The 9,787-nt window shown below is 32.2% G+C and overlaps 1 pseudogene; it reads right to left on the reverse strand.

Moving 5' to 3' along the window:
• Positions 1–226: 226 nt before the first annotated feature.
• LOC149016830 (cytosolic sulfotransferase 5 pseudogene) lies at positions 227–1,728 on the reverse strand (annotated as a pseudogene).
• Positions 1,729–9,787: the final 8,059 nt, after the last annotated feature.

The following is a 9,787-nucleotide window of genomic DNA, read 5'->3' on the forward strand; positions in this document are numbered from 1 at the left end:
TAGATGGTTGATGTTTATTACAACTGCTTAATTAGTTTGGAAGTCGACAAGCCGTGTGAATATTAATAAATAAGTTCATTAACATATGTGATCATTGTATGATGATCTTATGATCAACTAAGTATGATAGCATATATACCATATTAATATATAAAATGTAGAATTAGCATTCGATATTCGAAATCTTCTATTCCATAAAACCGGAGAAAAAGTAAAAAGAAAATTTTCTTTTTAATTCGTACTTTTTCTCTCAACCAAATCAGGACCCAGTGTGATCAGGTATTTCCACACAGAAGTACCACCGACGTTCACTTGTTTCTTTGTGTTCATAGCTGAACTGTTGAAGGCCTAAGGCTTGATATAATAATATACTTTTGCATTACAACACTTGTTAGATCTAATATTTCTTTAAAGATATGTGCTTTTTTGTTAGGGTAAAGTAAAAGGTAGGTACTTTGTCGCTAAAGAAAGCGTGTGAAAGAGAGAAATCTGATGAAGTATGCAAGGATGTCCACTTATTTGGAGATAATCAAAGGAGACTTTCATACTTGTGTAGGTGGAGCTAGCATAAGTTTACTAACTGATCAACTCATAAAGAAACATATACGTTTACCTCACAAACATTGCAAAACAAACATAAAAACTTAAATAAGAAACATGCATGCAAGAGATACAATCAAAATTTGAGGCCAGAGCCTTGGAACCTCTCTGCCGTGATCTTGTCAAGTCGTTCAATCATCTCAGATGTTAGATGATTTACCCAATCCCCAACTTTACCATTCCTGAAGAAAATATCATTATTGAGACCCAAAGTACTTATCTCTCCAGTCTTGTTCACTTCAAGATTACTCATGTTCTCAAAGCTGCATGATCTTAAGATCTCGTCCACGACTCCTTCCTCGATTTCTTGCGAGGTAAAAGGGTATCCCACGAAATGGGCTAGCCTTTTCAAGTGAAGAGTTGGATTTGCTTTGATCTCTTCATACTTGAGGAACAATAGATTTTCAGGCCTCTCTAAGCTTGCTTTCCAGTACCCCAACACATGATCCCAGAAAGGCCCAAAACCAGAAGTCCCTTCACAGAATCTCTCAAATGCATCTTTTAATGTTAATGGTGGGGTTGATAGTTTATTTCTGATCTTGTTGGCGAAATGCCAGTAAGACACGAAGACATCTTTAGGGTTTTGGCAAAGATAAACTATCCGGCAACCAGATTGGTTCACACTTGGCGGCAGCGAAGAATAAGGCATGTGAACTCCGAGGAGTCTTGGAGAGGGAAGGATTTCAAGGTTAGGATGAATTTGATTGTTGTAAATCCTGAGCTCCACAAATGGAACAAGGTCATGGGGGCAGTTACTGAGCAATGGATGGTTGTGTTGGGAGTACATACCTCGCGTAACAATGCAAAACAGAAGGGCTTTGACCCATGTAGCACCAGATTTTGGGGTGCTTGCAAAGAATATATCACTAGAGCGAGGTTTGAAATGGTCTTGAAATGCCATCACTGCTCTGCAATATGGATATTGAAACCAGAAGTTTTGGTATTGGCAAAGAGGATTGTCTAACGTCCAACTTTTCTCCTTTGCAAGGGTCGACATGAGACTCTCATATTTCTTCAATGCTCTCTCATCTTTCTCCTCCTCTTCTTTAGTTTTGGCAACAAAGCAACTTTTGTAAGAAATGTAGTCTGACATTATTGTGGGTATAAGGCTCGACCTTCAATTGCCCATGTAGCTTCTAAGTTCTACCATTTATAAATGAAGGAAATGCATCTGACTTTAATGTTTATGAGACCTGTCAGTACCCACGTGAATCACCCGTTGGCTCTGGGCCTCTGGCTTTAATGGAATGGTACGGATGAAGGAAATGAATATGACTTAATGTTTATGAGACCCGTCAGTACCCATTAATAACCTGTTGGCTTTGGACCTCTGCTTTAATGTAATGGTACGGTGAGTCACGTTCGTTTGTCTGTACCAATTTTTGGGTGAACTTCGGTTTATCCAGCGTCCTATTCCCAGGTTGATTTTAACCTTGCGGTCTCTACAAGGATTACAGACCCTCAAATGAGGGGTTTTAGAATTTAGGTTTTTAGCACGCCTTTAATAAATATTGATTGTATTCGCGCTTTGTCTCTTATTCTGTTTCTCTTTACTAATTGCTCCTTTCTGCTTTAGGTTTCAATACGTTTTTTTCATTTTTCCCTCCATCAACAACTTTCTTTATTCCTTGAACGGCGTGTTATCTTGTATTCTTTCTTTATTGTTTTTTAGTGTTCCATGGAGACCCCACCAACGGCCTCTCATCCCGGCTAGGAATGTGATTCAAACCACTAACGTGTTAATGGAAGAAGTCTTGGTGGTTAAATAAGTCTCATGATTGTAGGAACGGTCATTAGTAGTCCATATTAAGTGGGGATCCCATGTTATCACATTCTGATTTCTTAGAGTTTAGTTTGCTTATGTTTACCTATTTATTAGCTTGTATTCTATGAAGCTGTAGTTTTTGAGTTATCCAGTAGAAGAGGCGGATCACTTTGCATCTATTGTATTATTATTCATATTTCCTACTACTTTAAAGTTCTTTTATTCTATCATTTTAGTATCAATGCTAGGTTTTTCTTTCCGACTTGAAAAAACAATAGCCTCTGTAGGAACCAACTCAATGCAGTCTATGATTCCAATTTTCAAGGGTGAGAATTTCGATTTCTGAGGATCAAGATGAGAACACTTTTCAAGTCTCAGGAGCTTTGGGAAGTGGTTGACGATGGCTATAATGAGATTGATGATGAAGCAAAGTAGAGGGAGAATAGGAAAAAAAGATGCAAAGCACTCTTTCTCATTCAATAAGGACTTCATGAAAGTATTTTTGGATAATTACTGTTGCCCCCCTGTAGTTTGATTTTATTACTAATAAAATCCTGTTTTTTACGAAATTATTGTTGCCCCCCTTTCTTATAACAGTGTTAAGTAGCAGTTAAGTTTGAATATGTAATGTCTAATTTGCCTTTTATTAAAATTAAGAAATCAAAAGACGATCTTTGACTCGCCGCATTTATAAAAACCAGATTAAATGTCAATTTTACCATAAACTTCATTTATTTTGAATTAGTGAAATGAGAAAAATTCAAATCCAATTTGGTTTCCTACCTTCATTAAACTTCATTTATTTTGAATTAAAAAAATGGACAAAATCCAAATCCGATTTGGTTTCCCGCCTTCACTAGACTTCATTTATTTTGAATTAAAAAATGGGCAAAATCCAAATCCAATTTGGTTTCCCGCCTTCACTAGGCTTCATTTATTTTGAATTAAAGAAATGGGCAAAATCCAAATCCGATTTGGTTTCCCAACTTCACTAAACTTCATTTATTTTGAATTAAAAAAATGGGCAAAAATCACATCCGATTTGGTTTCTCACCTTCACTATACTTCATTTATTTTGAATTAAAGAAATGGCAAAAATCACATCCGATTTGGTTTCTCACTTTCATTTTTTTTTTTTTTTTTTTTTTTTTCTTTTTTTTTTATTTTAAGAATAAAAAAAAATCAAAATCATTTTTTTTTCCTTTTTTTTCTTTATTTTTTTTTTTTTTTTTTATTTTTTTGTGTTTTTTGTTTTTTTTTTTTTTTTTGTTTTTTTTTCCTTTCTTTTTTTTTTTTTTTTTTTTTTTTTTTTTTTTTTTTTTTTTCTTTATTTGGTGGTTATTTTGTTTTATAATAAAATGAAGGGATAATTACTGTTGCCCCTTATAGTTTGATTTTATTACTAATGAAACCCTGTTCTTTATGAAATTACTGTTGCCCCCCTTCCTTATAACGGTTTTAAGTTGCCGTTAAGTTTGAATATGTAATGTCTAATTTGCCCTTCATTAAAATTAAGAAATCAAAAGACAATGCTACCCCATTTATAAAACCAGATTAAATGTCAATTTTACCCTAAACTTCATTTATTTTGAATTAATGAAATGTGCAAAATCCAAATCCAAATCCGATTTGGTTTCCCACCTTCACAAAACTTCATCTATTTTGAATTAAAGAAATGAGCAAAATCCAAATCCGATTTGGTTTCCCACCTTCACTAAACTTCATTTATTTTGAATTAAAGAAATTAACAAAATCCAATTTGGTTTCCCACCCTCACTAAACTTCATTTATTTTGAAAATTTTTTTAGGTATATTTAGTTTCCAATTTGAGTTGAATTCAATTTTCCTTCCTCTTCGGTTTCTATTTGAGTTTTATTCAATCATTCTTTCTTTATTTGGTGGTTTTTTTTTTTTTTTTTGAGAATAAAACGGATTATAGTTATTTTTTTTGTCCACAGTTAATTAAGGGTACTACTGTAACTTGACAAAATGGTAAATAATTAAAGAGATAAGTATAAGGGTATTTTGGAATTTTTGAGAAAATATAAAGATGCCACATCATCAGTTAACTAACGGAACTTAACGGTAGGGGGCAATAGTAATTATAGACAAAGTTGAGTGGAAGAATTTGGCGAAACGCGGCGAACCTTGCCTGGCGACCAGAGAAGTATAGGGTATTTTGGGATTTTTGAGAAAATATAAAGATGCCACATCATCAGTTAACTAACGGAACTTAACGGTAGGGGGCAATAGTAATTATAGACAACGTTGAAGGTTGGATTAGTAATTTTGAAAAGTACAGGGGATACAGTAGTAATAAAATCAAAGTACAAGGGGCCAATAGTAATAATCCCTAAAATGAATTATAGTTACTTTTTTCTCCACAGTTAATTAAGGGTACTACTGTAACTTGACAAAAGGGTAAATAAGTAAAGAGATAAGTATAAGAGTATTTTGGGGTTTTTGAAAAAAATATAAAGATGCCACATCATCAGTAAACTAACGGTTAACGGTAGGAGGGCAATAGTAATTGTAGACAAAGTTAAAGGTTGGATTAATAATTTTGAAAAGTACATGGGATACAATAGTAATAAAATCAAAGTACAGGGGGCCATTAGTAATTATCCCTAGATATTATTATAACCTATTTATATGGCCCACTCGAGTGTGAAATTTATATGAAATTTCCTAAAGGATTCAAAATGCCTGAGGCACAAAAATTCCTAGGAAGTTTGTTCAATAAGGTTTCAGAGATGATCATGGCATATATGGTATAATCTCGTTAGTGGATATTTACTAAATGAAGGGTATACAAATGATTCAATTTATTATTGTACATTTATTAAAAGATAAGGATCCAATTTTGTTATAATAAGTATATATGTTGATGAATTAAATATCATTGAAACTCTAGAAAAGTTTCAAAAGCAATAGATTATTTGAAGAAAGTTGAAATGAAAGATGTTGGAAAGACAAAGTTTTGTCTAAGTTTGTAAATTAATCATTTGAAGAATAAAATATTCGTTCATGAATCAATTTTTAAAGAAAAAGTTTTAAAGCGATTTTACATTAATAAAACACATCCATTGAGTACTTCGATAGTTCTAAGATCTCTTGACATAAAGAAAATTTTATTGACCCCAAGAAAACAATGAAGAATTTATTGGCCCTGAAGTACCATATCTTAATGCAATTGAGACATTAATGTATCTTGCTAATAATATACAATTGAATATAGTATTTTCTATAAGTGTATTAGTAAAATTTATCTCTTCTCCAATAAGAAGACATTGGAATGTTATTAAACATGTATTTCAGTACCTTTGAGGAGTTATTGACATGACGCTATTTTATGAATGTGGACATAATATTACTTGTTATGCAGATGAAACTTCTGAAATGTAGGAAATGCTTCAGATATAAGGGCAATTGGATACATCCAAAAAAACTTACTTAAAAGCATTAAGAAACATAGCATAATAATGATGTCTTTATGTACAAGAGAAGGGCCTTATATATGAGCGTGATTGAATCGCTGGTGACAATCAAGGGCCTTATGACCCATTTGTTGCAGATCTGACAATATATGTCCTTCATTAGATGCAGGATAAGTACTAGAACCATGGTGAGAGTGGGAGGCAACATTGTTGGAAGAGTGGCTGGCTAAAATATCATGCGATTGAGAGCCACCATGATAATTGCTAAAATGTTTAAAAGTGAATGCTAGCTGTTTCATGGCATTCAACAAAAAAAACTATGGCTGACACTTCTTCAAATCATGCAGAGATAATAGTGATTCATGAAACAAGTTGACAATATATTTGATTAAGATTTATGATAGAATACATTCAAGAAGAAGCATGCATTGTCTTCTACTAGAAAAAGGGGTTTCAACAATATTATATAAATATAATGCTGAATAGATAGCTCAACTGAAGAGAGGATACATCAAAGGAAGTAAGAACGAAACATATTTCACCGAAATTTTTTTACTCATGATCTTCAATAAAATGGTGAAATCCATGTTCATTGAATTCGTTCAAGTGATAATTTGGCAAATTTATTTACTGAAGTATTGTTTGCTTCAAATTTTGAGAATCTGGTACATGAGATTGAGATGTGCTTATTTAAATATATTTAACGATGTTATCATCAGGGGGAGTAAAATACGTGCTACTTACACTCTTTTTCCTTCACCAAGGTTTTATCTCACTGGGTTTTTCTGATAAGGTTTTTGAATAAGGCAGCTACCACTACATATTATTTAGATATGTATACTCTTTTTTCTTCACTAAGATTTTATCCCACTTTTTTATTTATTTTTTTATAACGAGGTATGTTATCTATTGATGGACATCCAATGGGTAGTGTTATAAATAATACTGATTGTGAATATCCATTACCCCCAAAGAGATCATACCAAAAGATGTAATTTCCAAATGAAGATCTCAACCATTTTAGCGTGTGATCTTGGCGATCCGCATTCCCATGTTAACCGAAGATCTTAACAATCCATCATTCCATATCAAAATCATCTTATTGTGTGTGGGAATCATATATTGTATTTCTTTGTAAATTGTGATATTTCCATATCAAAGATGTTAGTTCCATTATAAATATGTAGTGAATAGCTCAATAGAAGAGTTGGACTCATCTTGTCCTAATTTTCTTTTCTTTCTTGTCTTGAATAGATTTCTCCATTTTATAACACATTCCCATTTATCTTACAAACATTGCAAAACAAGCAACGAGAACCTAAATTGAAAACATAAATGCATGCATCAGAATTTGAGGTTAGAGCCTTGAAACTTCTTTTATTTATTTATTTATTTATTTATTAATCTTGTTACGTTGTTCAATCATATCAGATGTTAACTGATTTGCCCAATCCCCAACTTTACCATTCCTGAAGAAAATATCATGACCAAGACCAAAAGGTGTCATTCCAGCCTTGTTCACTTCAAAGGTTACTCAAGTACTCAAAGCTGCATGATCTTAAGTTCTCATCCACAACTCCGTCCTCAAAATGACAATTCACAAGAAGTGAAAACCTAAAGTTTCAGAGCGTTGCAATGAATTTTAGAAGATGGATCTCTGCCGTGGTAGGCTTATGCCATTGGCTAATAACAAGAAGTAGTCCTCAAGTAACACTTTTTTTTGGGCACTACAGATTTGTTTTTAATATTAATAATAACAAAAAAAATTACTAAAGCTATATTTGGTCTAGTGCTAACGCTTTGCAATGATTTCTAATATTTGATTCATGAGTAGAACCCTTCTTAAGAAAATTGGACCATCAATTACCTTTCTGTTTATCTCATTTTTATATGGAATATATTCGTATTAGTGACGTTATTGATGTATCTTGCAATGACAGTAACAACCTCAAACATTTCTCTGGAAATATCAAATTTAATTAAAGTTGTAATTACACATACAGGTAAAAATACGTGATAGGTCATTTAATTGCATTAATATTATATTAAATCCTTTGTATTTTAATAAGACTAATTAGTTGTTTTATTTGGATTTATACTATATGGACAGATTAGAGCGTTTGGATATCAAGTCCAGAAAAAGAGTGGTTTAAAACTACATCGCCACATTTTTAAATCAAATCAAAGAACTAGACCCAAATTAAGATGGAGGATTTGATTATGTCCAAAGCTAGAGATTTGATTTTGTTCAAATCAGAAAGATTTTTGTGAAATGTCTTAATTCAACAAACAAATATTTCGTTCTCTCTTGTGATCTGACATCTAAGGAAGAATCTGAATTGTAAAGTGACTAAATTAGAAACTGCTGCATTGACAAGGAGGAGAATGAAAACAATCAAATAGGAAAAGAGAAATAAATGAAACACCTGAATTGCGAAGAATTTATTATTAAAGAGAACAATGAAAATGACAAAATGGAAAGGATGCAGAATTGGCAAGAAACCTCTATAAGAAGGAAGGCATTTTTGGAGATTGATCATCACAATATACAACAAGAGGAAGCTACAGTTTTGAAGAAGAAACGACAAGATGTTTCTATTTTAATTTCTTTATTCTTCTTTTTCATGTCTAGCCAGTTCCATCTTTCGATCAAGATTAATAGAAGTTTCAATTTCAACAATTGTGAGACTTTGGGTAATTAGTTTTCTTTAATTCTCATGTAATTATACATGTTCCATGTTTATTATATTATTTGATTAATCCTTAGACAAGAGGCCTATTGTTTGATGATTAATACAATACTTAGTCAATTAGAATAATTATTTATTATTCTCATATAAGTGACAAATAGCATCCTCGAATGCCCAATGCCCTAGAGAGTTTGCTATGAGAATGTATGTCTTAGTTTAAATAAACAAAAATTTTTCGGGTTTATTGATTAGGGATTGAGTCTTTCATATTTGATGCGATTAATAGACATAACTCAAAGGACAGGTTTGAAGGTTATGTGTACTAATTAGGGAATAACTCAAATGACAAATCCGAAGGTTATCAAGAAAGTAGGGAAAGATCAATTAAAATTTTTGTTTTTAAGTCAATGATCAATTGAGAGAATCAATATTGAAATTAAATTTTGATATAGAAAGTTTTTATTATTCTGATTTTCTTATTAACTACTGCATCCGTTTATTTTTTTTCTTCATTATTTAAGTTTTTTATTCAAAACCCCCCAATTTTATCAAGGAATAAATCTTCATCAATCCCTGCGGATTCGACCCTACCCACTGCTATTACAAATTCAATTGAGAGAATGATTATCTTTGGTGGATTCGATACCCATCAATATGCAAATAGTATAATAATACAATTTGATGACAATACAACAATGATATTAAGAGAAAATTTCAAAAGGAATTCTAGTCCTCGGTTTGATTACTTGGGAGTTTAGATGGTTGAAGTTTACTACAACTGCTGAATTAGTTTGGAAGTCAACAAGCCGTGTGAATATTAATAAATAAGTTCATTAACATATGTGATCATTGTATGATGATCTTATGATCAACTAAGTATGATAGCATATATACCATATTAATACATAAAATGTAAGAATTAGCATTCGATATTCGAAATCTTCTATTCCATAAAACCGGAGAAAAAATAAAAAGAAGATTTTCTTTTTAATTTGTACTTTTTCTCTCAACCAAATCAGGACCTAGTGTGATCAGGTATTTCCACACAGAAGTACCACCGACGTCGTTCACTTGTTTCTTTGTGTTCATAATTGAACTGTTGAAGGCCTGAGGCTTGATATCATAATATACTTTTGCATTACAACACTTGTTAGATCTAGTCTTTCTTTAAAGATGGGTGCTTTTTTTGAGGGTAAGGTAAAAGGTAGGTACTTTGTCGCCAAAGAAAACATACGAGAGAGAAACAAATCTGATGAAGTATGCAAGGATGTCCACTTATTTGGAGATAATCAAAT

This window comes from Hakea prostrata, chromosome 5 (genome assembly GCF_041222555.1).
Source record: "Hakea prostrata isolate BN-2017 chromosome 5, UWA_Hpros_2, whole genome shotgun sequence".
Taxonomy (NCBI): domain Eukaryota; kingdom Viridiplantae; phylum Streptophyta; class Magnoliopsida; order Proteales; family Proteaceae; genus Hakea; species Hakea prostrata.